Genomic DNA, 21,395 nt, shown 5'->3' on the forward strand with positions numbered 1-21,395 from the left:
TAGGTTTTGTTGTTTCAATACATTGTGAAGTCTAATGTGAGTCTGTCATAATGGTGAAACTAGCTGGATGGTTTTAGCATTACACCTTTTCACATCAACATGCAATGCAGTGCCTGTATTTTTCTGTAACTAAAGTGCTTGAGACAGTGTCTCACAACAAAATGAATCTTAACAGCTTGGATAGCCTTCCTGCCTAGCAAGCTTCAAAGATTTACCAGTCCCACGATACCAGCATGAGTGAGCGATGTCCAAGCCACATGGATTTGTGTGTGTGTGTGTGTGTGTGTGTGTGTGTGTGTGTGTGTGTGTGTGTGTGTTAGCCTTCAACCGACAGCAGATCAGGAAACTCTTTTAGGGCCTGAAACTCTCAGAATGTTACATTAAGCACATTTGACTAGTTAGAAGAGTCTCAGTGGGCATTGATAAACCCACCTCATGTTTTAAAGACAATTGAAAGATAGGACAACATGTAGGTCTCCCCTTTGAAACTAGTATTGTGTTAGGGAAGGCTTTGAACATATAGATATCTAGGAATCTAGGTACATGTATGACAATGTCTGAAAGTCTGGGGATTCTAGTACAGAGTATCCTGAGGGTAGTGCACTGATAAGTACCCTAGATTTGTCTCTCTCTTACTGAAAAAAATGTTCAACAACACAGAGTAGCTGCAGGGATGGAGGTCTGTAACACACACACACACACACACACACACACACACACACACCACTCACATGTTACAAACACATTATGTTAGACCCCTGGTAGAAAAAGGCCAAAGGATTGCCTTATTTTCAGGGCTCCATTGACTACCTGCTGGGCTCACATACAAGGTTTTCTCCAATGTGAGACAACTCCCTGGCCCTACATCTCAACTTTATCTGGTATCCATCTATGAGTCCAGAACATTGGAAACTTTCTCACAGATTCTACATGTCAGCTTTTGCCTTACAAAACCTGTTCATGTCAACACATAATTTCTAAGATAATGAAATTTTATTTTCTTAGAAGCTGTGTCTATGCATTAGTGCTTTTGCACCTAGGATATGGGCATTTTCACAACACATGTGGTACTATAATAATAAAAAACCCAAGTGACATCCATCCCATTGCTTCAGGTGTAAGATACTAACATCATGCACAGCTACTTCCACTTTTGTTAAGACCATTGAAATATAGGACAATCTGTAGGCCTTTTGGAAACACCTGGTGGGTTTAGTCAACCCTCCTTCCTAATTGATTTCCATAAAAAACATACAGTTACCACAAATATCAAACTACCATGACTGTCTTAGTAATAAGTACTCGTGTTTGTGATAAATAATTAGATAGAAGGAAAAAGGGTTGGAGTCTGTGCTAGTTGAGAGGGTCTTAGAATATGTTCAAAAGTATAGAAAATTCTGGGGCTATGAATGCTTTAGTAAACTCTGAGGGTCTAAACATGGTTTAGAGTATATGAATACAAATTGTAAGGGTATAAGAAAATGATTTAGGATGTATAAGAAAAGAAAATGTTTCAAATTTATTTCCGTCTTCTAGGTTATTGTAATACTACGATTTCAAAATTCAGACTTTTAATATTGATCAATGGAGTTCTGATAAGTTGTTAGATCACTGAATACTTACTATTTATTATTATTATTTATTATTTATTAATACTTATTATTTATGAGCTCAAGATTTTAAATTTTCTTTGGTTGTCTTATAAATATAGACATAAAGGAGCTTCTCTTTGGGCTAAGACATCTCTGTTTAACTGTATGTATCCAGCACTCTGAACAGAGGAAAAAATAGTTCCTGATTTTTAACTCCAATCCATAGCTTTTTCTATGACTCAAAGGCATGAGTCTCCCTCTGCTGTCTTATAGATACCTGCCAGCTGCTTTGTCTACAATGTGGATTACAGTAGAGATCACAAACAGTGGTAATTCTCATGTATCTAAAGTATTTATCTCATTTTCAAAAATAAAAATTCATGAATGTACAGAGAAGTAAGATTTAAGACTTAGTTCCACCTCTCATGGGTCAAAAGGGTCCAGAGAAGAACAATCTAATTTCTCCAACTGCCTATCCTTGATAATGGGATATCTCTCTCTCTCTCTCTCTCTCTCTCTCTCTCTCTCTCTCTCTCTCTCTCTCTCTCTCACACACACACACACACACACACACTCACACACACACACACACACACACACACACACACACACACACACACACACACACACACCTGGTCTTGGAACTCCTCCTATCCCACAACTATCAGGATAATGGGCCTAAGAGTTCCTAATATGTGATTTTCCTTTAAGTTTCCAATTTCTAACTTCTGTTCCTAGTATATTAATTGTATAGAAGATTTCTAGCCAACTAAAGACTGCACACTGCTGCAAACACACCAGCCTCAGTGGTCCTTCATAACTAGCAAGCTGTGGATGCTTCTGATTGTTTCTTACCAGCTGGATCCCAGCTTTGGGCCAGCATTCCACATTGCTCCAAAGCTACCTGCACTCCTCTAGCGTCAGATGGTCCAACAGAACCAGGACAGCAAACCAGATGGACCCTGCTCACTCCAAGCATTGAACTAGCATTCCAGCCTTCCTGGGCCTGACGGTAATGCCCTATTTCAGATAAGAAGCAGTTACAAAAGTACTACATCACTTCTTATTTAAGAAAAGTAGAATTTAAGGTTCAAAGGAAACCAGCTCTCCTCTACGAAAGGAACCATTTCACTTTCACTGTGAAAAGAAACATATTGCTCTCCTTGATGTTTATTAGCATAAGAATGTGCTTGCTGGCTTCTAAACTCCTTCAGTATTGCAAAAACCTGTTAAAAATCAGAGACTTACAAAAAGTTACTCAAGATGGGGGCTGGGATCTGATTGCATGGAGGCACATCTGTAAGAAATTTTTCCTTAATTTGAAGTAGGAAGATTCATCTGTAATCAGGATCTTTGAGGCAGAAAGACACCCCTCCAATCCACATCTTTCCAGCTGGAAAAGATAACGCCTAATTTCAGAGCACTAACCTTATGGTTGATACTCTGGGGACAGCAATTCACCTTTAGGAGCACAAATGAAACAGAAAAAGTGTGGTTGTCAAATACATCTTCTCCCTTTGACCTCCAGATAATGGCCTTTGTCCCATCACTCAGATTAAACTTAGTGCACTGCCCAGAAGTAAAGCTGTGCTTTCTGGGCCCAGGCAAGGTTGTTGGCCTCTATTGCTGTGGATCTGTTCACACCACATGTTCTAAGCAGGCTTCTGAAAAGTTTCTTGGCTCAAGCAGCCCTCTATCTGGATCACTCCCTAGTCACCTCACTATTCAGAAAGAGTTTCGTGGCTTAAACAGTGTGAGATGGTACAACCCCAGATCCTCACACCAGACTGGTAAGATCAAGCAGTCAAATGTCCTCACAACCCAGTGCAGAAGTGGATTCAGCACAGAGAACCAGCAAGGCTATGAGATACATGATTAGTAGCAACAAGTGTGTGTGGTATATCAGGGTCCCCATGGAGGGAGTTGTTCACATATTTGAATTATGTACAGACATAAAGGCATGTCAAAATTAGAGAGTTATAGACCAGGTGAGGTACAGCCAGTAGATTGATAGGGGTGCTGGCTAGTTAGGGGACATATCTCTCTGGACCAGAGGCATTCCGGGAGTTCAGGGTTGCCCATAGTGTAGCCTTTGGGACCTGGTGGGGTGAGAAGATATCAACACAGCTTGGAGAAGTTTAGTCCTTATCACACTCCAGCCTAGGGCATTCCTGCTCTTTTTTCCCCCTTATTCTCTGGATGTGGGACTTCAAACGTCTTAAAGGAAAAAATGAGATATAATCAATGATAAGATACATGTGTCTGTGATATCATACAAACAAGGGTAATGTCTTCCCATGGCTGGTAGGCCAGGACAAACACTGGCCTTTCCTTGGGCTGAAGTGGAAAACACATTTGAATTGATTCCTCCAAATCAACATTTTCTTTTGACTCCTTCTCACTGCAGTATTTCACAGATACAATCCCAAGTCAAGTAAGCATACAAACGTGTTTGTAGTGAGCCTCAGTATGCAGGACTCTGAGTGTGGCCATTTAGGCTGTGACTCAGGCACCCTGTGACTTCAGGAGCTCCTTTCCATCTCAGGTGAGGAGATCTCAGATAGGGGAAGGTGTCTTGGATCCTCACTGAAGGGTTTAAGATGCCAACCCAAAACTTAAGGTGGCCTCTCTGTCCTTACTGCAATCAAGCATGACTGGGGCAGAGGGCCTTTTGTGCCACCTGACTAGTGAGGAATCCGCATCCATATCTCCAGCTGCCTACTGACACCAGAGCACCATCCTCAGTGTGGTTTCTTACTGTTTGTTAATGTTTTGCTCCCTAAAGAAAGGCTGAAAATTGGCCTGGTGTTGGTGACACATGCCTTTAATACCAGGCCAGTGGAGGCAGAGGCACATGGGTATCAGTGAGTTAGATGGTCTCCTGGTCTACAGAGATAGTTCAAATAGAGCCATATCTACTCAAAGAGCAACCCTGTCTTAAAAACCCACCACCACCACCACCACCACCAATAATAATAATAATAATAATAATAATAATAATAATAATAATAATAAATATTATCATTATAATTGTTGTTATTATAATAAACATTTTAATAACAATAATAATAAGGTGTAAACTGGCTTAAAATTCTTCAAATCACTCCTGCCTCCCATTCCAAAAGGATAAGATGAATGTTTAGGTAGAAAACACTAAGCAGATGCTACTTTTGTGTTTGTTTTAAAACAAGTTCTCTTGCAGCCCATACTGAGTGTACTGGTCCGTTTTGTTTCAATTTGACACAAGCTGGAGTCATCAGAGAAAAAGGAGCCTCAGTTGAGTTAATCCCTCCATGATATCCAGCTGTATGGCATTTTCTCAATTTGTGATCTATGGGGGAGTTTCCAGAACATGGTGAGTGGTACCTTCCCTGGGATGGGGGTCCTGGGTTCTATAAGAAAGGAGGCCCAGCAAGTCAAGGAAGGCAAACCAATAAACAGCTCTTCTCCATGGCATCTGCATCAGTTATACCTTCAAGATCCTGCCCTGAATAGCTAAATAGAAGAGCAAGCTGAATAAACACATTTCTCCCAAACTTGCTTTTTTATTCATGGTGTTTCATCTCATTAGTTGAAACCCGAAGACACGTTGGGACCAGTATCCTGGGGTATTGCTGTGACAGATGTGACCATGTTTTGGGGAGGATTGTGCAAGGACTTTGGAACTTTGGACTAGAAGAACCACTGAGTGTCAAGAGCTCAGTTGGGTGTTCTTTAGGAACTTGGAAGGTAAGAAAGCTAAGAACAATTCAGAAGATGAAGGCCTGGCTTCTGAACATTCAGAGGGAAGTTTAAAGACTGTCAGATCCTTTTGCTATTTGAATTAAGATTTTATGGTTCTGGTTTGCTGGAGCTGAAAAATCAGCTGTGATTAACAAGATATCAGCACTACTAAGTGGATCCTTTGCTTTGCTGGCATACTTGCTGCTGCTCAGCTGGGTCTAAGAAACTAGTGATGATTAAGAAGAGACCAGAGTCACTGAAGTGAAATGTTCTAGGAAGTGTTTCCAGAGCGCACAGAAAAGCTATATTCCAGAGGGAGTGAAGGTTATACCTCATGCTGGCAGCCAGACTTGGTAATGAGTATGAGTTACCCATGTGGTACTGGTTTTGAATGCAAGGGGTCGTGGAAAGCAGCTGAGGTTAGACACTGGAAGAAGGCAGGAGAGGCCAGTGGTGGGGGTGCAACCTCACTGGCAGGTGAAGTCCCTAGACTGAAGGGCTCATGCCAAGAAGTGAGGGTGAGCACCCTGCAGAGAGCCTATGGGTGAAATGGCAGCCTAGTTGCAGGAGAAGACCCCAGCATTTTGGAGATGCCAGTGGAGCATGAGTTGATCACCAAGAACAGCAGCAGCAGTGGATCGGAGCGAGCTTGCACCGAGAGAAGAGCTGTTTGTACTGTAGAGGGCAGAGGCTGAGAAGTGCTCCAACTCTTTGGAAGAGTCTAAAAGATCATGAGTAGATCCCAGACATTATATGGTTGGAATTTTATTTGCTTTCATTGTGACTGTGCCCTGATTTTTCTCTTGAAGAAAGATAGTATTTATTGGAGCCCCACACTAAGTAGTTGAGAGACTTTGGATTTTAAAATAGACTGGTTATTTTAATGGGACTGAAATTTTTTTCAAAACAGGGATTCTCTGTGTGGCTTTGTGCCTTTCCTGGAACTCACTTGGTAGCCCATACTGGCCTCGAGATCAGAGATCTGCCTGGCTCTGCCTCGAGAGTATTGGGATTACAGGAGTGTTCCACCACTGCCCAGATGGGTTGAAATTTTAATGTGTTTGAATTTGTAAAGACTGTGGACCATTTAAAGTTTTCTTTTTAGTATGAATCCTGGGGCATGTCTAAGAAAGGATGGCTTGGTGTCTCAGTAGTGATCTATTTGTGTGTCAAGTTGACAAAGGGTCTGTTGTAGTGGCTCTTTTGTGTATCAACGTTATACAAGCTAGATGTATCAGTAAAGTTTCAATTAAGAAAAGGCCTCCATGAGATCCAGCTGCAGGACATTTTCTCAATTAGCGATCAGTGTGGGAAGGTGGGCTAGTGGCCCTGGGATCTATAAGAAAGCAGGCTGAGCAAGCCAGGGAAAGCAAGAGAGGAAGCCACAACCCTCCATGGCACCTGCAGCTGCTCCTACCTTCAGGATCCTGCCCTGTTTGAGTTCCTGTCCCAATTACTTCAACGGTGAACAGCAATATGGAAGTACAAGCTGAAAAATCCTTTCCTTCCCTACTTGCATTTTGGCCATGAAATCTCACTGCAGCAATAGAAACCCTAAGGAAGACATTAACCTTGATCTTGTTCTCTACCTGGGCTGGTGTGAGGAGTGTGGGGCAGGATACAGTTAGGGATGGTTGCCAGGATGCAGGGAGAGGGAATTAAAATTAGGGGAGGGGGAAGGAGCAGAGTAAGGATGGTAGACTGGACACAGTGTGGGAGAGGGAGAGAGTGTAGAAAGGGGAAGGGGGAGAAGGAGTATAATGGGAAGATAAATAAGAGAGGGGCATAGGTGAAAGATAGGGGTGAGGAATACCATTTCTTTGGGATTGGGAAAACTTCTATCTACCTATTCATCTCAAGAAAAATCTGAAAAGAACTCCCCTCTGAGAGCTAACTTTCTCTCACTGGTCTGTCCAGCAGATTTGCAGAGCTGTGACATTAGTCCAGGCAGGATGCTGGCCCAAACAGGACTGAGAAGTTGCTTCCCAAGCTGTTCCCAAGATCCAGTCAAGGTCAGGAGATACATCAACTCATCTAATATAATTAGCAGATCCTTGGAAAACTGGATCTTGAGGTGTGCAATTTCTTCACATGGCAAGAACAGGCGGTCAGTGAATGACCACCACAGACTTATCCCCCTTTTCTTTAGACCTCCCAAGCATATTTTAACTGGGTGTTAGGGATTTGAAGCTGGAACATACTGGGAATATTTCACTTTCAGAGTGATTAATGCTTTCAAACTGTGTTGAGCAAAATATTTAAGTGAAATACTATTACTATCCCATCATAATATTCCTAGGGAAAACCACAAACACTGCAAAACACTTTTATGTTTCTCTGCATTCTCCTCATGAACAATCTGAGTCTCAGGTCTCCCACCTGAAAGCTAACTGTCTCCCTGTGTTCTACCCAGCAGGTTCTGTGAGCTGTAGATTCTGGACTCACACACCAGGCAGGAGGCTGCTTCCTGATGCTGGCTTAAAGGAGACTGAACAATTACTTCAAAGGTAGATTACAGGGTCTAGGACCTCATCTAATTAAATTAGAAGATTGAGGAGAAACTGGATCATGAGATTATGAGGACAAGTCCCTTTAATCCGGAACTGATGAGGAAGGACACACCTTCTGCTGAAAGGCTCCACGTCTTCATTACTGGTCAAGAGAAGTTGCAGTGACACAGTGGACAGGTTTTCCAATTAGAAATTCTGTTACAAACCCTGCAACAATTGTATATCAATATTCAGACTCTCTAGAGGGAAGTATTTCAACATAGTGAATCTGGAAAGGATGTAGATGGCCAAACGTTGTAGTACCTTTGGGTGGCTGTGTTTAGAGAGACATATCTTTAGACACCCCAGATTTTATGTGTGGACTGGAGGTGGAACTCTGTAGGACTGGTAAATGCCCACCAAATATTCATTCTGTCTTCCTTAAAGTCTAATCCTGGTTACCTAATCCAATTAGTTTTGCATATTGAGACATTCCTCAATGTCAAATGAGCTTCACATACAGTCTGTTTCATCAGTGTTTATCAAAAGGGAGGTAGCATTTGATTAACTTACTCACCAAGCACATTAATGGAGGAGGTAGACCCTTATAATTTCTCTAATTACTAATAGAAACATAATTGCAGTGCCATCTGTCAGGAATACATAGTAAGAATCTATGGGGCAGGAGTATACCTGAGAGGGAAGAGTGGACACCAGGAGATACATTTATAGAATGAGGTAGACATATGGATAGAGAGAGAGAAAAATGATAGAGAAGTGATAGAAGTGGGGGAGAAAGAGGATTTCTTTTTAAATCTTTTATTGATTTCCTTTGGTAAATGTGAGAATATATCAAATTCCTATAGATATTAAATTGGAAAATACATGAATACTCAGGAAAAAATGTGATGCACTGAAATCATGATTTGAGAAAAGAGTGAGAATCCTAGAAAATTATGAGGTCATGAATTGAACAGTGTGTGATAACATAGGATTTGAAGCAATGAAGGAAGGGGGTAAATTGTGAAAACTAAATGCCTCGGTTTAAACCAAGTGATTAGTGTTCATGCTAGAGTTGTGTCTACCAGGAGGATAACATGACATAAGGGGCCACAAGCACTGCTGCTACTCTGTGTTGTTGAACATACTCTTGTTTCAGTGAAAGAAGGGCAAATTTAGGGTCACTCTCACTGCAGTACCTTCAGGTTACTCTGAGCTTCAGTCCCCAGAATTTCATACCTTGTGTTGGTGTCTCTAGATGTCTGGATGTCAATCTGGCCAAAACCTTGAGTCACAAACCAGTAATTTGGAAGGGGAGTCCTACAGATTTCCCCCTTACTTATGCTCTTAAGAACACAAGATGGGTCTGTATGCACATGGTACATATATATGGGATACCTGATGCAGTAGGATGAATGCCACTTGGGCTTGTGAATTTTATTGGATAATAGGAAAGATGAAATATCCCGTGTCCTCATCCCAAGAACATCCATGCATAGACATAATTTCTAGAACGATTTTATTGCTGAAAGTTGAAAACTTCATGTATATTATGACAACTAGTAGAGTTATGAACATTAAGATTATTGGATGGATCTACTAGAGGTCACTGAAAATGACAGGGAAGAGCAGGTCACCTCTCTTCTAAGTGCTTCTCAGTGGCCCACTACAGATTCTTGAGTCCAGCATCCACACTGAATTGAGGCTACTTGCTGGAGATGCAAGTCCAGCCATGAGAGGAGTGTTTGGTGTTGCAGCCATTTGGAAGAAAACTTGAAAGGTTATAGTCATCTCTGTCTTTCATTCTGGGATGAAACATACTGGTCCACCGGGATTCTTTTCACTAATGAAGGGTCCATCATGTAGTAATCAGGATGTTTCTGGGTAGTCTGAGCATGGAGGTGGCATTTTCTTACCAGGTGGTGGCTCACAGCCCATCTCTGTCCTCTGAATTGGAGGAGATCTGAAGGTCCTCATAGAAGACATTCCATGGCACCCAGGAGCATGTGTGCCCCCTCTTAAGTCAGGCAGGTAACTCAGAAATATGTGTCTGCTTCTCAATTAGAAGATCCAGGTCCACTGTCAGAAATCTGAAAGTCCACCAATCTCCTTGGAGTCTGGTGAAGATCATCCTCTGGGGTTGGTCAGTGACATGGGCAACCCCAGCCAATGGCTCCTGGGTCTCAAAGCAATCTCTGGCTGAGAGCGGAGAAGCTCTACTTTGAAGCAGCAGTGTTTGTTAAGTGCTGCTGGGCATGTGGGCTGCAAAGATCTTGATTTTGAGTTGCTGCTTTTTGACCAAGGCTTTCTTCAATGGTCTGGGACTGACTCTCAAGGAAGGAGGCCTTGGACACAGTCTTTACTTTGCACTATTCTGGTGTTTTCCATAAAGTGGCTTATAGATTCTTTAGGAGATTCTGGCTCGGGTATGTTAGGACCTGTGATGGTTTTTTTTGCCTAAGACCCAGAAGCAGACATTGGGAATTGTCTGTCCTTGTGGAAGACAGAATGTTGGCTGGGTTATGTTTTCCTACTGGGCACCTGGTCTCTTGACTCCATGTGGAGCAATTGACCAATTCCCTTCCTTTTAGGGAGAGCAATGGGACACTGATATGAGGTATCTTGTATCTTTTGATGCATTAGGTTTTCTGATGCTTGTTTCAGCCATCTGGTCTTTTACCTCAGGGATCCCTCTTCTGGTGGGAGGATCTTCTGTGCCTGGGGCTTCTTGAGGAACTCTAAGTTCTCTGTATTAGAACACCTCTGCATCTCCAAACCTTCATGTTGGAATCCTTCTCCCAAGGGACACTTTTCCATTCAATAATGATTAATTCTCTCAAACTCTCTTTGAGAGTTTATTTCTTCAGGGAAAAGATATACTTCTGGCAAATTATTTGGCCACTGTCCTGTTTATTGTTATGTAGCTGTGAAGATGCTTCATGGCCATGGCATCTCCTATAAGAGAGAGCTTTTATTTGGGGCTTACTTACCATTCTGAGGTTTCATCTCTTGTCACAGGGAGGAGGGCAGGAAGCAGGCATACATGATGCTGGAGAAGTTGCCCAGAGATCTTCATCTAAATGTTCAGGCAGCAGGATTTGAGTGACATTGAGCTTGACTTAGCAATTGAAACCTCAAAGCCAAACATCATTGATAAGCTTCCTTGAACATGCAAGGCCTACTACAACAGGATTGAATCTGTTAAATCTTCTGTAGTAGTGCCACTCCATTATGACTAATGATTCAAATATCTGATCCTATGGGCACAATTTTTATTCCAAACTCCACAGTGTCCAGTTGGACAATATGGGGAGCAAGATAGAAGTTGGAAGCCATGGAAAAGTCTGTACATGATGAAATTCAAGACTCATGTTTGAGCTTATTAAGATAGTAATGTTTAATCAATAGAGAATACTGATGTTATTGTCATTAATCTTACAATAGGGACCTAGACTAGGCTTGCCTGAAATCCACATTGTAGTGTAAATGGCAGTATTGCTGCAGCAGTCCTCATGTTACCTATAAGTAACACAGCAGTAATTTGGAAGGGGAGTCCTACAGATTTTCCCATTTTTTATGTATTAAGAACACAAGACACATCTGCATGGGCTTGGTGTGTATATGGCACACTTGGTGCAGTTAGATGAATGCCACTTGGGCCCATGGATTTTTATTGGACCATAGGAAACATGAAAAACCAGTGTACTCATGCCAAGAACACCCATGCATAGGCAATTTTATTGCTGAAAGTTGAAAATGTCATGTATAATATGACAACTAGTAGAGTGATGAACATTGAACTTATTGACTGGATCTACTAGAGGTCACTGATAATGACAGGGAAGAGGACGGGTGGGTGACCTTTCTTCTGAGTGCTTCTCATTGACATACTTCAGAGTCCAGCGTCCACACTGAGGTGAGGCTACTTGTATGGAGATGTAAGTCCAGCCACAAGAGGTGTGTTTGGTGTTGCAGCCATTTGAAGTGAACCTGACAGGTGACACTCATCTCCCTAGTTCATTCTATAGTAGAATGTACTGGTCAACTGGGATTCTTTTCTACAAGGGTCCATCATGTGGTAATCAGGATGTTTCTGGGCAGTCTGAGCAGGGATGTGTCAATACTTACCAGGTGGTTGCTCAAATCCATCACTGTCCTCTGAATTGGAGGACACCTGAAGGTCCTCATAGAGAAGACATCATGGGTCCCAGGAGCATGTGCCCCCTTTTTCAGTCAGGCAGAAATCTCAGAAGCAGGTGTCTGCTTCTCATTGTGAAGATGCGTGCCCACTGTCACCAACCTGAAAGTTCATCAATCACCATGGAGTCTGGTAAAGACAATCTTCAGGGGATGGCCTGCTACAGGGACACCTGATGGCTCCTGGGACTCAATGCAAGGTCCGGCTGGCATCAGAGCACCTCTACGTTGAAGTAGTAATGTTTGTTCAGTGCTTCTGGGCACCTGGGCTGCAATGTTCTTGTTCCTTTCACATGCATCTTTTGACCAATCCCTTATGCAGTGGCTTTGGGACTGACTCTCTGGTGAGGAGGCTTTTGAAACTGTCTTTACGCTTCTCTTGTGTTTTTTAGGAAGTGGCCCTCAGTTTCCTTAGGAGATTCTGGCTCAGGTTTGGTTGGGCCTGTGATGGTTTTTTGCCTAAGACCCAGAAGCTGACATTGGGAATTGTCTGTCTTTGTGGGGGGCAGGATGCTGGCTGGGTTGTGTTTTACTACTGAGCCCCTGGTCTTTTGACACCATGTGGAGCACTTAACCAATTCCATTCCTTTAAGGGACATCAATGGGACATTGATGTGGAAGATTAATTGGTAAATAAAACACGGAATGGCAGTAGCCAGGCAGAAAGTATAGGCAGGACTAAGAGGAGAATTGTGGGAAGAGGAAGTCAGGGGAGACATGCCTGAGCCTACTGGACAAGGAAGATGTAAGGTACCAGTAAGCCATTTGCCATGTGGCAAAGAACAGATTAATAGAAATGGGCTGAATATAAAAGTAAGAGCTAGACAATGGTAGGCCTGAGTTAATGGCCAAGCAGTTTAAATAATATAAGTGTCTGTGTTTTTATTTTATAAGTTGGATGTTGGACTTAGAGGGATTGGTGGGGGCTGGAGAGAAGGTCTCCAGCTACACATTGATGTGAGGTACCTTGTGTCTTTTGATGCATTATGTTTTCTGATGCTTGTTTCTGCCATCTGGCAGAAGAGGGATCCCTCTTCTGGTGAGAAAATCCTCTGTGTCTGGGGCTTCTTGGAGTACCCTGAGTTCTCCATGTTTGAAAACCTCTGCATCTCCAAACCTTCATGTTGGAATCCTGCCTCCCAAGGGACACCTTTCACTTTAATAATGATTAATTCTCTCAAACTCTCTTTGAGGGTTTATTTCTTCAGGGAAAAGAAAGACTTCTGGCAAATTATTTGGTCACTGTCCTGTTCATTGTTATGTTGCAGTGAAGAGACTTCATGGCCATGGCATCTCCTACAAGAGAGAGCTTTTCTTTGGGGCTTACATACAGGTTCTGAGGTTTCATCTCTTGTCATAGGGAAGAAGGCAGGAAGGAGGCATACATGAGCTGGAGAAGTAGCCCAGTGATCCACATCTAAATGTTCAGGCAGCAGGATGGGAGTGACATTGGGCTTGACTTAGCAATTGAAACCTCAAACCCCAACCTCATTCACATTCTTCCTTCAACATCTAGACCTACTTCAACAAGACTGACTCTCCCAATTCTTCTATAGTAGTGCCACTCCATTATGACTAGTCATTGAGCTATGTGATTCTATGGGTAGCATTTTATTTTCTTTTTTGAGACAGGGTTTCTCTGTGTAGCTTTGTGCCTATCCTGGAACTAGCTTTGCAGACCAGGCTAGCCTCAAACTCACAGAGATCTGCTTTCCTCTGCCAGCCCAGTGCTGGGAAACCATTCTCATTCAAACTTCCACTGTCTTCAGTTGGACAATATGGGGAGCAAGATAGGAGCTGATAGCCATGGAAAGTGCTGTACATGATGTAAGTTCAATACTCAATGTGTAAAATTAATATTGTAATGTTTAGTGAAAAGAGAATACTAATATCATCAGTGATTATCCTAATGTGGGTCTGATATCCTAGACTAGGCTTGCCACAAATCCACTTTCTATTGTAAAATGGCAGTATTCCTCTAGCAATCTTCATGCCTTAGACTCCAAAGAGATAACATTAATCTTTAAATAATAGTAACATTTAGTTGGACCACAACTGGCCAATACTACCTTTGTGATTGTTTTTGAGACAAGATCTCTAGGGGCAGTTACTGACCTTCAGGGAGTTGTCTAGGTAGGGTGGGTTGACCTCCTGACCAGCTGCTGGCGTTTTTCCTGAATCACCAGAAAACAAATAGTTGTAACCAATAAAATTGAATTGCTTGACAGGTGAATAATACCTGGCCTGCTAATGGCCACCACACTATGATTGTTTCTGTGTTTCCACCTCCCAACCATGTTCAAACCAGGATTTGTGACTTGGCATTGCATCATTGTCGGATTGTTTTACTTCTAGAATGATTAATACTATCTATGTTCAATAAAATATTTTTTAAATACAATTGTTTTGATGGTAACAGAATTTTATCAGTGTTCCCCAGATTCATTCTGAAATAATCTTCTCTTTCCTCTTCTCCTTCCTCTTCTCCTCCTTCTTCTTCTGGTTTTTCCAGGCAGTGTTTCTTTATGTAGCTTTGTGTCTTTCCTAGAACTCACTGTGTAGCCCAGGTTGGCCTTGATCTCACAGAGATCCACCCACCTCTGCCTGGGCAGTGCTGGGATTAAAGGTTTGTTCGACCACGCCCAGCTAAAATACTCCCATCCTTTTACCCTTATCTGGAGAAAAATCTGAAGACTCTCACATGCGAGCTAGTTGTCTCCCCTGTGGTCTCTCCATTGGCTTCTGAGTTGTAGAATCTGGACCCACACATGAAGTAGGAGACTGCTTCAAGGAGCCTGGCTGAAATGGCACTTAAGTGCATTGCTTCATAGGCTCTTTTGCAAATACCAGTCAAGGTCTTCAGAACTTGATGTCATCCAATTAGCAGACTTCTGTTTTCATTTAGATGTTTATCAATGTCAAAATAACCTGCAACCCAGAGTCTATATCTTTAATATACATAAGTAAGGATGGGGCCTAGTTTGACCAACTGTACCCAGCACATTAATGAAGGAGCTATATCCTCATATAAATATCTAATTAGATATAATGGCATTTATATAAAGCCATCACTCATGCCCGAATGTGCTAACTACCACCTCAGGAAGTAATTAAGCCCACCAAGTTGACTCTATCACACTGGATTTCATCTGTTCCTGCAGAGTTGAATCCAGTTCCTCCTCCTCCTTTCTTTCTAAGTGCAGTAAAGAACATTCATACCACAATGTTACTTGTTTCCTTCTACCTCATATTACCCTAGCTCTTTGCTAGATCAATCCACTGCTTTAGTTGTTTATCTACTAAGTTCATACTGATGTTGCTATTTGTGGGTTTGCCTATGAGCAGCTACTTCATTTATGTTCTGGGTTCAGTTGATCAGGTCAGGGCATTCTGGGCAGATGTGCATCCCAAGTTCTTGCTCTCTTGCAGACAGTATATGTGCATGACATTCAAGTAGAACATCAGAACCTCATGGAAGTCTTCCCATTTGTGTTGTGGAAGGTAGTCCTTAAATGTCTGAGGGCTGGATGACATCCCTGGAGTGGAGAAATCTCTGTGTCGCATGAAATTCCATAGCACATATCATGCAGCTTCCAAGGTGAGAGTGGCTCCGAATCCTGTGAGGAAGAGCATTTACTTGGCAGTATATGTTCTGTGTTTCAGACACTGTAGTAAGTGCTGTCCATCCAGACATCTCCAGCTCTCTAGCATATGCGCACTCAGGAGTTTGCCAAAGTGGGACAACACTCATGCAGACCACCACAGGGAAAACCATGAAATTAAAACCATAACAAATAAAGTAAGGAGAAGTTTCTTACCCTAGCAAGTGAAGAGATGATTGGAGCATGAAGCAAAAGAGTTATTAGACCAGAAAAAATAATTGATGTGGAGGAAATGACTTCAAGCAAGAGTCCAGGAGGAATACAGGGTATGTGTAGCACCCTGGGGGAACTGACGACATGATACCAGAGAGGAGAGTGCAGCAGGGAAAGACCATACAGAGCTACCTGAGCCTCTCTTGGTTGGGTGCAAAGACATAAACAAATGTATGGCTCACCAAACTCATTAAAATCGAGGTCAAATCACTGAAGTGTGCTAGCCAGCAGGGAGATCCAAGCTGTTGAGATTCCAGTCAGAGATGCTACAGTAGGTGTTGGCATGAATAGTTGTGAGTCAGAAGCCAGGACGCAGAATCTATGAGAGGGTTTCTAATGTCTTGGTATCCTAGGTGGATCCTGAGTTGAAGGTGCAGTGTAGGGGTAGGAAATTGTCTGACCTTGGAGGAAAAAATTGTATCGGAGACTAGTAAATAGGCAATGGAGCCCTAATCCTGACCAGTCATCTAATCTTTGTCTACAACTGGTATAACCCGTCATAGATCTGTGTGTGTGTGTGTGTGTGTGTGTGTGTGTGTGTGATCACCAGGCCTACTGCTACTCTGTATTTTGAACACTCTCTTGTTTCAGGGAGAATCAAGGTCTAATCTAGCGTAAGTACAAGAGGACATCCTCCAGGAAAGCCTGAGCTTGAGTCCCCAGAGTTTCCAAACTTGTGGCAGGTGTGTCTCGGGATTTCCATCCCAGTCTTCAGCTACACAGCAATAGTTTGGAAGGGGAGGCCAAAAGATTCTCCCTTTCTCATCCTTCTTAAGATCACAGGGTGTGTGTTGGTGTGCAGTGTCTGTCTGGCACACTGGTGAGGTAGGTCGAATGCCACTTTGGTGTGTGGGATGTTATTGAACCCCTGGTAGTGTGTCAAGATGTTCTTGGCACAAACGAAAACCCGGCATAGACATCATTTTGAGGATGATTTTATTGCTGAAATGATTAAGGTCACATAATATGACAACTGGAACATAGTTTTGTTCATGGAGGTTTTTGAACAGAGTCCAGGGTCCATGGTGAGAGGAGGCTGTTTGATTGGAGATGCAAGTCCATCCTCTATTTGGAGTGAGCCCTACAGGTTCCATCCATCTACCTAGTTCATTCAGGGGAAGAACACTCACTGGTCCACTGGGATTCTTTTGACTCCTTAAGGGTACATCATGTAGTTATCTGGAAGTATCTAGGCAGTCTGAGAAGGGAGGTGGCATCTTCTTGCTGGATGGTGGCTCACTCAACATCACTGTCCTCTGCTGTGGAGGAGGCCTGAAGGACCTCATAGAAGACATTCCATGAGAGCTGGGAGTGTTCTCCATCCCCTTTCTCCAGAGAGACAAGAGTCTTAGCAAGAGATGTCTGCTTCTCACTGGCAAGATCCAGGTGCACTGTCACGAACCTGGAAGTCCACAAATCACCATGGAGTCTGGTGAAGATCATCCTCAGTAGTGGGCCTGCTACATGCAACACCGATGGCTTCTGAGACTCATTGCAAGGTCTGGCTGAGAGAGGGGGAGCTCTGCTTTGAAGCAGCAGTGTTTCTTCAGTGCCATGGACACCTGGGCTGCAAATTTCTTGCTATTTCCAGGAGCCTCTTTTCTTCCAAGGCTTTTTGAATTGGTATGGGAATGACTCTCTGTGGAGGAGGACTAGGACACAGTCTTTGAATTGCAGTCCTCTGGTGCTTTGCAGAAAGTGAACGTTGTTTTCTTTGGGGGATTCAGCCCAGGCTCTGTGGGGACTTGCAGAGATTTCTTTCCTGGGGCCCTGGCAATGACGTTAGGGATCTGATAGTCTCTGTGGTGGACAGGATGATGGGGCAACTCCTGATTTTCTATCTGTGGCCAAAGTACCCACAGTCTCTGCATTACACCTGTGAGTGAGCTCTAGACACCTGAGTTTCATTCCTTTTGGTATATGTTTACCTGAATATCTGGCACAAAACTTCAGCCATACAGCAATAGTTTGGATGGGAAGGCCTACAGATTGTCCTATCTCTCAACGTTCATAAGATCATAGGGTGGGTGTGGGTGTGCACAGAGTCTGTCTGCCACACTGATGAGGTAGGGGAAATGCCACTTATGTGTGTGGATTGTTACTGAACCTCAAGTAGTGTAAAAAATCATGTTCTCAGAACAAAAAAATATTCTGCATTGGCATCACTTCTAGGATTGTTTTTATTGCTGAAATGTTGAAGGTCAGAGAATATGACAACTAGAAGCATTTTGTACATAGAGTTCATTGAACAGACTGTAGAGTCCAGGGTGAATGCAAGCTACTTGCTTGGAGATGCAAGTCCAACCATGAGAGGAGTGTTTGGTGATGCCGCCATTTGTAGGTGAACCTGACAGGTTCCAGTCAGTTGTAGTTCATAGTGGGGAGGAGGGAAGTATTCCAATGGATTGCTTTTCAACCATGAATGGCTCACCATGTGGTTTTCTGGAAGTCTCAGGTCAGGGAGGTGGCATATTCTTGCCTGGTGGTAGCTCACTGTCCATCACTGTCCTTTGTGGTGGAGGAGATCTGAAGGTCCTTATAGAGGACCGTCCATGAGTCCTTGGAGTGTGCTCCCTCCTCCTCACTATCCCCAGAAGTGGTAGAGATCTGAAGGTCCTCACAGAGGAAATTCCCTTTCTCCTGAGAGGCAGGAGTCTCAGGAGGAGATATCTTCTTCTCACTGGGAAGATCCTGATCCATTATCATGAACCTGGAAGTCCAACAATCCCCATGGAGCTTTGTGAAGATCATTCTCAGGGGTTGTTCTGCTACATAGGCAGCATATGGCTCCAGGGTCTCAATGGGATGTCTGCCAGACAGCGGGGCAACTCTATTGCTGTGGAGCAGTGTTTGTTCAGTCGCAGTGCTGGGCACCTGAGGTAAAACATTCTTGCTCTTTTCCAGGGCCTCTTTTCTTTCAAGGATTTTTCCAGTGGTCTGGGACTGACTCTCTGGCTTATGGTACCTGGGTTCTGGAGAGCCTGGTCCCTGTGAGGATCCTGGTTCTCTTTCTCCTCTCTGGCTCCTAGAGGCTGTGGCACTACGAGCCCGTGGCCACACTTGATGGGGCACCTGCTACTCCTTGATCTGTGGCCAAAGGCCCCATAGTTTCTGCATTTCACCTGTGAGTGACAAAGGAGATATCCATGAGTCACAAATGGCATCTGGGGACCTCCCCACACACAGGCCCTGTCAAGGTCCAAATGCCCTTCAGTGTTCTCTTTCCAGAGAGGACACATACTACAGAATGGCTTGAAAGACCAAACAGGTGTTTATTTTTACCTGCAATGGTCAAGCATCCTCAAGAACTGCTGGGGTAAAGCTAGTGAGCCCTGCATCAGCCAAAGGACCACTCCTTTGGAAGAGGTGCTCAGCTAATACCCAGTCTCTCTTCAGGTCCCTCAGCCTGCCTATCTGCTATGGTCAGGATCACAGATCAGTGGGACAAATGGAACAGGGCCAGGGCTGGAGACCCCACATGATCCCCAGATATCGGCACAACTGACTTCAGGATGGAAATACCATTGAGGACATAGCTATCAGCCAATTGACATTATCACCAACACATAGACAAATGAAATATAAATGAAGAAAAAGCTATCATTCAATCAATAAATGAAACGGAAGTACTATAAACCCATGTGGAAATCAAAGCATGTGTAGAACCCTGGGGGTAATGAATTATATAATCACAGAGTGGAGGTTACAGCATGGTTGCCCATACAGAGTTACCTGTGCTGCTCTTGGTTGGGGACTAAACCTACAGAAAAATAAGTGACCCGTCCAGCAGGTCAGGTAATTCGAGGGTCTCGAGGAGGGAACCACCTGAAAGCCAATGGGGGCGAGAGGATAAGGAGACCAGGTGCATAAAGAAAGACAGAGTCAGTCTGAGTCGCGTCAAGGTCTCGTTTATTGGCAGAATATTACAGCTTATAAGCAGGATTTCCGGCAGGGAGGGGGAGCAGGGAAAGGAGAGTGGAAATTTTTGAGAAAAATCAGGTAGGGGGTGTTTTTGGTCCCAGGCTCTTGCAGATGGCTGATTTACAGTTTATTCCAGGTGGTCTACCTAATCGTACATTCTTGTGGCTAGGCCAAGGATGCCTTGTTTTAGCAAGTCAGCATGAAGCAGAAAAACTCAAGGACATAACAGTCCTGGGTCAGTCTCCAACAAATTCCCCCTCTTTTCTTTAAAATGAACCACATTTGTGGTCAAGCTTTGAGAAGTCTGGAGGGTCTGAAGGAATGGCTACTGGAGGGTCACAGGGGCCCCGGACCTCTATGCTATGAGAAAAGAGGTCCAGGAGATGATGTCTCCCCAGTTTCAAACACTACAGGTGTCCCTGTGGTGCGGGAATCAGTGGACCATGTGGTTTTTTCAGAGGGAATGGAAATTGTTAAGTGCTGAGCATTAGGCTGCTACTGCACAACCATTATGCAACGGGGCATGTAATCCAGGCTCTCGGGATATTAGGGCACTCACGTCCCCAGCCTGTGCAGTCACAGCTGCACTCCAGTCATGCCTGGAGCTTTCCCTCACACAGGGGCAGCCTCGCCCGAGTCGAGGGGCCTGTGTGGGGCATCTTCATCATGGTCCTAATGAAACCAAGGGATGTTAGGACCTGAGGACACTGAACCTGAGTCTTTGAGGGGGCTCCTGGACGCTCTCCTCTGTGTCTAGTCTATGATAGTGAATTGAAATATGCTGTGGTAAGGTCGAATCAATCTGACTTTTGATAAATCGAGTCAGCCACTGAAAAGCCCAGGGGTCAAAGGTGATGAGGAGAAGAAAAATAATCAAAGGAGTTAAAATGGTGGGTAACAGGGTGGGGAGCCAGGGGGATCCTTGCAGCCAACCTTCAAACCATCTGTGCTGATTTTCAAATTCCCTTTTTCTCTGAGCTAGCCTTTCCCTCAATTTTTCCATGGATTCTCTGACAACACCAGTATGGTCTGCATAAAAGCAACATTCTTCTTTTAGGGCGGCACATAAGCCCCCCTCCTTCAGGAACAACAGATCTAGACCCCTTCTGTTTTGTAGTACTACCTCTGAAAGTGAAGTGAGTGACTTTTCAAGGGCTGAAATGGATCTTTCTATAGCCTCTAGATCGGTGGTCATGGCCATTTGTAACTGCATCAGGTGGTTGTTTTGTACAAGAGCAGTGGTTCCTGTACCAACTCCAGCAGCAATGCCTCCGATGCCTAACAAGAGGGCAATAGTCATAGATACAGGCTCTCAAGTGTATCTGCCCCTCTGTTCAAAGAATTCTATCACTGAGCTCTCCTCATGATATGTGACACGAGGCCACAGCTGAACAAGTACACAGAATTCATGGGAGTTATTAAATATCTGAGCAGACACACCAGGGGTTAATCCAGTGTTGCAGGCCCAGTAGGACCCACTGGGTGCCTCGAGATAGTAGCTTCCCTTGGTGGGTGTTATTGTCTGATTGCAGAGATGTTGGTGAGTCGATGGTACTGTACCTAAACAGAATCCCTGCCCCGAGATTTCAGAGAGTGTC

The sequence above is a fragment of the Onychomys torridus genome, chromosome 17 (assembly GCF_903995425.1).
Source record: "Onychomys torridus chromosome 17, mOncTor1.1, whole genome shotgun sequence".
Classification (NCBI taxonomy): domain Eukaryota; kingdom Metazoa; phylum Chordata; class Mammalia; order Rodentia; family Cricetidae; genus Onychomys; species Onychomys torridus.